Source organism: Pinus tabuliformis, chromosome 2_1 (assembly GCF_031772625.1).
Source record: "Pinus tabuliformis cultivar Carrire ecotype Pingquan chromosome 2_1, CPIR1, whole genome shotgun sequence".
In the NCBI taxonomy this organism is placed as follows: Eukaryota; Viridiplantae; Streptophyta; class Pinopsida; order Pinales; family Pinaceae; genus Pinus; species Pinus tabuliformis.
Window position 1 is genome coordinate 342,169,255 of NC_142299.1, and position 7,830 is coordinate 342,177,084.

General features: G+C 40.1%; 1 pseudogene; it reads right to left on the bottom strand.

Moving 5' to 3' along the window:
* Positions 1-6,316: 6,316 nt before the first annotated feature.
* Positions 6,317-6,783, bottom strand: LOC149200252 (ubiquitin-conjugating enzyme E2 1 pseudogene; annotated as a pseudogene).
* Between the last annotated feature and the right edge of the window lie 1,047 nt (positions 6,784-7,830).

Sequence of the window (7,830 nt, forward strand, 5' to 3'; positions counted from 1 at the left end):
TTCAGCCTTTAAGTCTATTACAAAATTTTACGACCCTTTCCAAAACAATGAAAGGGTCTATAAATACTAAGCTAATCTAAATATCTAAGAAACTGAAAAGCTATTAAATTGGCATCAATAAATATTTTCCATCTTTCTTGGCGATCTGGCAGTCGGCAGCAATGCTTCATTCGGTGGGCTCTTTGCCTTTAAACCTCAGCTGACATATCGCCAGCATTGGCTCTACTTCCGGTGGAGTGTTGAGACGCGAAGTGAGCTGGGCATCATATGTGGCATCCTTAATGTCGGGGATCAGGCATCCGAGAGCATCTGTTAAACACTTGAGGGCCGACCTTTGAGTGTGTGGCTTGATTAGAAAGAGCCAATATGCTTCGGAGGTCAAAGTATTTACTCCAGCGATTAACCTTCCCCTTTCCTCCAAATCATGATAACTTGTTTGTTCAATCATGTTTGCTGTTGTTATGCTTCCAAGTGTGCACTGGGAAATCATGTTTGCCAAATAGAGTGTGTTGTTGACTAAATCAATCATATTGTTGGCAATCATTTTACACCTTGAGGTTTCCCTTTCCGCTTTCATCATCTGAGTGTTCCATTCCGTGAAGAGTATGTCCTTGAATGGCTCATAGATCCTAGGCAAGTTCGCCGCTTTCCCCACATCAGTATCTTTCCAATCAAGATATGAGGCTATAGTATCTTTGGCCTGATCTAGCTCATTTCTGGCTTTCTCTATCTGTTGACATACTGCTGTAGATACTTCACATAATGGCTCAGCCTCAGTTAGTTGTCGGCATAGGAGTCTAATCTGAGAGATTAATGCACTATTTATTTGAGCTGCCTCTACTCTGAAATCTTCGACTTTCTGGGTGCCTTTGATGCCTTCAAGCTGTGCTAATAGTTGAGTTATTTGCTCATCTTTTGATTTCATCATCAGCTCATTCGTCGCCCTCAACTGTGCCAATGCCTCCGACAATTCTTTCTGCTTCTGGATTGCGCTCTGGTCAATTCTCTGTCTTTCAGTCTGCAGTTGCTGGGTTAATACATTGTTTGCTTGTTGTTGTGCCAGCAACTGCTCTTCTACCCGTGCTGCCTTATTTCGCGCCTCGGCTACTTCTTCTTGCAATGCACAAATCTCCTGGTCCTTAGTCTTTAACAAAAGACTTACCTCCGATGCTTTATCAATAGTTGCTGCAGGATAAGCTCCCGCATACTGCGATAGCTTGGTTAAATCATCGGAGGGGTCCAATTCCTCCTTCCAGACTACATTGCCCGTGACTGTTTGCTCAGGAAAGATAGAAGGTTGATCAAGCCTTCATCTCTTCCTTGAGCGCTTAACAACGGCTTTATGCCTTGGACTGTAGAAAACATCCAGGGGAGGAATATCTTCCACCTGGAGGACAATTTGATCAGAAGGGTCTATAGTAATTACCTCGACATCCTTTGAAATGGGTGGGCCGCTGGTTCCACTTAGAACCTGAGAAGAAGTGGTATCTGGTGCATCGCTTGTCTTAGATGTGCCTGTGTCTTTGGAGCCCTCCTTTCCACTGATAATGGAATCGAATTGGTTCCATTGTTTTAGCAATTCAGGATCAATGGAGGTTTGTTTATGTTGCTCTGTCTGGGATTCGCTCCACTATTTTTCTTGTTCTAACCTTCGCTGCTCCTCTAACTCTTTTCGCTGATGCTCTTCTTGCTCTTTTCTTTGTTTCTCTTCTTGCTCCCTTTTCTGCCTATCTGCCAATTCCTCTTTCTGCCTATCTGCCAGTTCTTTCTTTTGTTTCTCCACTTCTTCCTTCTTCCTCTGTTCCTCTATCTCCTTCTGCTTTCTCTGTTCTTGATCCTTTTGCGCCTTTTGTTGTTTTTCTATCTGCTCCTTCTTCTGCCTCTCAGCTTGCTCCTTTCTTTGCTTTTCTGCCTGTAGCTTCTTTTGCCTTTCCTCCTGCTGTTTCTTTTGATCATTAGTTGTAACAGGAGGTTGGTTTGTCTGTTGCTGACCAGGCTCGCTTGAGGAAGATGTTGGGGTTATTGTCAATAGATCTAGAGGCAGAGTTTGCAACCTCTGCTCTCTAAGTTTATTGAACTCAGTTAATGTCTCATCATTGTATTTCATTCTAGCAAGCTCTTTGGCACCCCACAATGTTTCGGTGGCGATGAACAGGTCATCAAACATATCCTCTTGATGGACGACCTTTGTTAATTTGGCCTGTTCTAGGGCAGTGTAGGCAGTTTTATGTGGATCATAGAGTCTGCTTGGGAGAGTGGCTAGGGATAAAGCTTGCATCTTTGTTGCCTCTTTTTCTGCATGCTTGAAATCATGCAGAGTAAAAACACCAATTTTTAAGGGAAAAGAGGGCCAACCCCTCTTCTTCTCTTTCTTGAGAGTTTGTGTGACACTCTTGGCCATAATCTGGTAAGAGATTTCTCGGGCTAACAATTTGTGTGGAACATATAAAGGGAGAACATGTGGCTTGGCTTGGCTTCCATAAACTCTAATATAGGTGAAACGCTCTTCTCCGAACCAACTTGCTACAGCTGGTAAGTCGAAGGAAGCGAGATAGGAGATTTTGGGAATAGGCCGATCAAAAATGGAATAATGAATAGGGACCATAAAACCATTGCAAATTTAATACAGATGGTCCTTGTAAGAGGACTTCCACAACTTCTGATGGTACAAATGAATGGGTGAGGGGTCTTGGGCGGTCCACCTCCAACCGAGGATAGGAAATTCAGAATTAAAACACAAAGTATCCATAATGTAAGCACTATAATAAAATGGCAGTATTTTCCTTTCGGTAACTCTAGATTTGGCTCTAAAGTCACGAACAACTACAGCCAACTTATCAGAAAGAATGGTGGCCCAATCCATGATAAAACTATTAACAGCTGCTTCCATTAGGGGAACCATTTCTATGTCGAAATTAGCAGAGTCATGCAACCCCCATAGTCTACACATCATAATTCCTGCGTAGCAATAGGGAGAAGCCAAGGAATCAACGGAGTACTTACCCGAGCTTTCATGCTTGTGTTTGGTCGGGTTCTGCCTCCAATCCCGGATGGGTTCGGACTGTACTTCATTTTCGGCTGCGAATTTCTCGACGAAGGCTTTGTTATAGATTCTCTCTGGCTCGGGCAAATGATACATTTGCCTTAGGTGCTCTGGCTTGAACGACCCGAAAATCCTTCCATCTCTTGTGTGAAACGTTCTGTCTATGATTGGAATTTCCTCAATTGCCCGTCGCACTACATCAGTGTAGGGAAGGACTTGCTCTCTGGCTGCTATCCTGTGGAGGAAGGAATCAGCCAAATCCTTAAGAGTAGCATCAGACTTTTTTAGCATATCTACACCAGCCTCTGTCACTACCGCTTTCGGTTGTTCAGCCTCTAATAGATTATATGTGCCCTGCCATGAAGTCCTATTGAGACCAGTGCACGTAGTGTCTGAAATTAGGCCTTTCTTGTTTTCTGCGGCAGTCTGTCCTACAACAGACGCAGCAGCGGAGCCTGCGGTCCTCTTGGATTTCTTCCCCATCATGCTCAGGCTTCTCTCAACAGATGAATTCTACACAAGTGCAAGAGAAATCGTAACAAGGAAATAACGATGACAATCCATAACGGGAAAGATATATCATTTGAAGCGTGGTGAGATTAATTCCCAAAAGTGGCTGCGGATCCAATCAATGGGCAGATATTGCAGATGAATTAATGGTGATTTAAGGACTGCTACTCATTAAATGAATATCACACCATTATCCAGCTGAATGACCCCCTAAAGCGTGCAACAGATATTTTGGCGGTTAGACGCAAGTGTTCGTTAATCGAAGGGGCAAAGTTTTTTAAATACACATGCGTTACCTTATCCCTGCATTAACGGCATTTTGAAATTTGCGCTTTATCAATCAGATATCATTATAACTTTAAAGTTTCAAGTGATGATTTTTTGAGAATGCTGACTACCGATGAGCGATACTATATCGCATCGGGGAATAGATGCTACACAATCTTTAGACAAGATCCTGTCGATTTCCGATTGCGATATCGCATCGCATCGGGGGTAAGACCTAAGCGCCTTATCGAAGTACATGGGATTCTGCCGACGACCGATAGCGATATCGCATCGGGTCGGGGTTATAACTTAAAGCGTTTTTCTTTACACATGAGGCAGCGCCGATAGCCGATCGCCGATATCGCGTCGCGTCGGGGGGAGAGTTATGTGTCTTTATTAGATGTGCATGGAATATCGTCGATCGCCAATAGCGATATCGCATCGATGGAGATCAAGGTTCCGTTTTAATGTATCTCTTATGTCATTGCGATATGCGATCTTGCGATCGCTTTATCGCAATAACAAAAGAATGTTTCATTATTGGAACTCTTTTATTCAAAAAGGTTTAAATACGTAAACTCATTTGATTATCATACCTTTTTGAACACAAAAGAATTGATGCCAATTAGATTTTAAAAGGGACCCATTCCATATAATAATTTTGTGTAAATGAAAATGTTATGAAATGGGGGGTTGTTGTAGAGCACAACAAGTCCACAGAACTGTCTTTTCCCATTAAAAATTTGATTTTAAAAACTCTCTCTGGATGGACATGGAATACCTCAAGGCATGGGGCCTTGGATCCAATCATGCATTTGAAGGCTTCAGAGAATACAAACCTATCTCTTCCTTTTAAAATTAGATTGATTTTCTCAGGAAAGTTGAACAAAAGATAAATTTGTGGTGCTACAATTGGTTGTCCCATGGGGGCATAATGATCTTAGTAAAATTTGTGCTAGAAAACTTATTTTTGTTGGTTTTTTGTAACTAAAATCCCTATTTCTATTATAAATAATCTTAGGAAAAAAATGTTCCGCTTCCTATGGAGGACTGGTAAAAATAGTAAGGAACGTATTCACCTAGCTTGTTGGGACTCCCTGTCTAAACCAAAATGTCTTGGTGGGTGGGGTTTTAAAAATCTACTTTGGTTTGGTAAAGCTTTGGCCCTAAATATTATGTGGAGAGGCCTATTGGTGTGAGACTTTGGAGATGATTTTTAAAGGAAAATAATATAAAAGGAATGTTGGTGATTGATTTTCTTAGAGGAGTAGCAAACAAAATTTTCAAGAGGGGGTCCATTGTTTGGAAGTCCCTTGTTGACTATTTCCAATTCCTTTTTAATTGGCTTTCCTTGAAAGTTTGGGATGGTAAGAAAATGATCTTAGGAAAGGACCCTTTTATAGGTGTTTCTTTTTTCTTCAAATTATCTTCTGATATGATCCATTTCCTAAATGAAAAATGCCATTTCTCCCTCCATAATGCTAGAGAATGGTCTTTTCTCTATCTTCTAATAACTACTAGTTGAGTTATGCTAAGTTGGGACTAGATAGTTATTTGACAGAGGAGTGGAACTCTTTCATTAAGTAGTTAAATTATCAATGGGGTCTATTTAAGTAACTACAAGGACTTCTAGGTCTGGATTTGTATTCCTCCTCACATAAGGAAAATTTTGGTCTTGCTTAATATGATGCAATATCCCATTTTTAAGTAGTCCAAGATTCCAGTTAATGGTACAAATTTATTTGTAAATGGAATATTCCCAACAAGCTAAAATGATTCACCTCACTTGTTCTTCAAGCAAAAGTTCTAACCTAGGAGAACCTACAAAAAATATGCCTCACTAGACCAAACTATTGTTGCCTCTAAAAATGGTTTGATGAATTTGTCGATCATCCTTTTATTTGTTGTCCTATAGCTAAGAAAAAATGGCATGAAGTTCTTTTGGTTTTGGGCATTAGGGGTTTCAATTCTATCAAAACATCAATGATTTGTCATCGTTTCAAATGCCTCCCAACCAAAAAAATTAAGTAAAAGCCCAACAACCTCCACAGGAATTTAGAAGGATAGACAATCCTTAAGGGAACTTTGTTCCATCAACCATCTGACGAATAAAAAACACATACCTTTCTCCTAAGATTGTAGTGGTGGCATTCGGACTTCTAATGAAATTTTTGTGTCACCTCCTTGTTCAATTCAACATTGTAGGCATTAGAGGTCAAGATTGGCCTGATATTTTTTTTTGTAAGAAGAAGATAAAACTAATCATATTTTCTAATTGATTTTTGAATTCCAAACACTGGAAAAACAAGCATGTGAGAAACTTGAGTTCCTACAGATGTAGTAACAATTGAGTTTTGTTACTCTTGTAACAACTATACACAATCAGAAGGTTTAAAATACCTTCTCATTGTTCACAAGGATTACTTATCAAAAGAACAATGACATTCAACTTATATGTGGCCTACATGCATCCGTTCGTTGACTCATCAATCACCTTCAGTAAGATTCAATAGATTTGTGGGCACATCACTGCACTCTCCTATTGTAGGCCTGATTATCATTATGATATAGTTGGGTGACTTCAAGATTTGTTGGGCTGGCAGGATTTGGATCCATGAGTAGAGACTGAATTGATGTCAATATTGTACAAACATTATGGAAAGGTGACCAAGCATCCTAGATGATGTCCATGCACAGAGTTCCATCATGATATACATTAGGATGGAAGACATCTGAGGTAAATCACACTCTAGGCAGCTTCTCAGGATAATTTTCCCCAAAAATTTAACTCAACCCAAAAATCCCACCTTCCGAGGGGTCTCATCAGGACCAAAGATGGTAGCACTCCATACAAAGAGATTCTCTTTGGAGTGAGGAATAGCACTACAACCCTCTGGAGGCTCGTTCCTAATAGCCTTCAAGTCAGACATCAGCCGAAGTTGTGTAGAGGATGACATTCTCATAGCCAGAACTAGGGCTAGGGTTACACCTCCCTGTCAAATCTCTAAAAATGGAGCTCCAATTCACCCAAGTTGCACAAATCTATTGCTATAGCTAAATCCAGCAAGAGAAAAATGTTGATTTCAATGAACAAAGAAGACCAAGGAAAACAGGTAAAGAAGATACAAAAAGAGATCAAGTAGTGGCCAAGACTCAATCCTGAAACATTCCTCCCACCACTTCTCCTGCCTGATTGTATAAGAGAAATCAATCATTCCCTCCAATATTTCCAATGAATTGTCCTTTAAATTAATTTTAAAAATATTTTAAAATTTATTGTTTTATATAATCTTAATTTAAAATTTATTTGTTTATATTATCTTAAGAGTTTTTCCTTGGTGTTGATGGTGTTGGAACCACCAACATGTAAGGGGATATGCTCGGTAAGAAGTCCCAATTAGACCTCAGACTACTTGGTGTAGGAATCCTAGTAGTGGGTCATATGGTAATGCCTTGACCGCAATTTCACACAGAGGCGAGTAAGATAACTCTATTGGTAGCAAGGGTGTGACAGATGCAATGAGTGAAGGAAGGTGCATGAGAGGTTCTAACGCATGGGGGTTGATAAGAGTGCACCCCTTGGAAACCTATGATAGCACAGAGTTAAGAAGGGAACACGCGAGAAAATATGCATCACAATATGGAAGGCAAGTTAGCGAGCAATCCAAAGTGATGGTTAAACCAAAAACACGTTTCAGAAAGATTCATACATACTTATACATAATAGTCCATACATGCATGCGTAAGTAAACAAATACATATATCATGTAGAGTAAACCAGATAGCATAGAATATAACACAACATATGCATGAAACATGCTGTTTCAGTTATATTAAGAAGTGTAAGTTCCAGTCATACAATACATCCATGTCCAACCACTAGTTCTAATACTAGAACATTACAGCCACAATTGCCTGCTCCTCTAAAGAGATATACTAGCTCTACATAGTGGAGAAGCTAAGGCTCATTGCAATAATGTCGAAGCTCTCTCTAAGATATTCCTATCAAA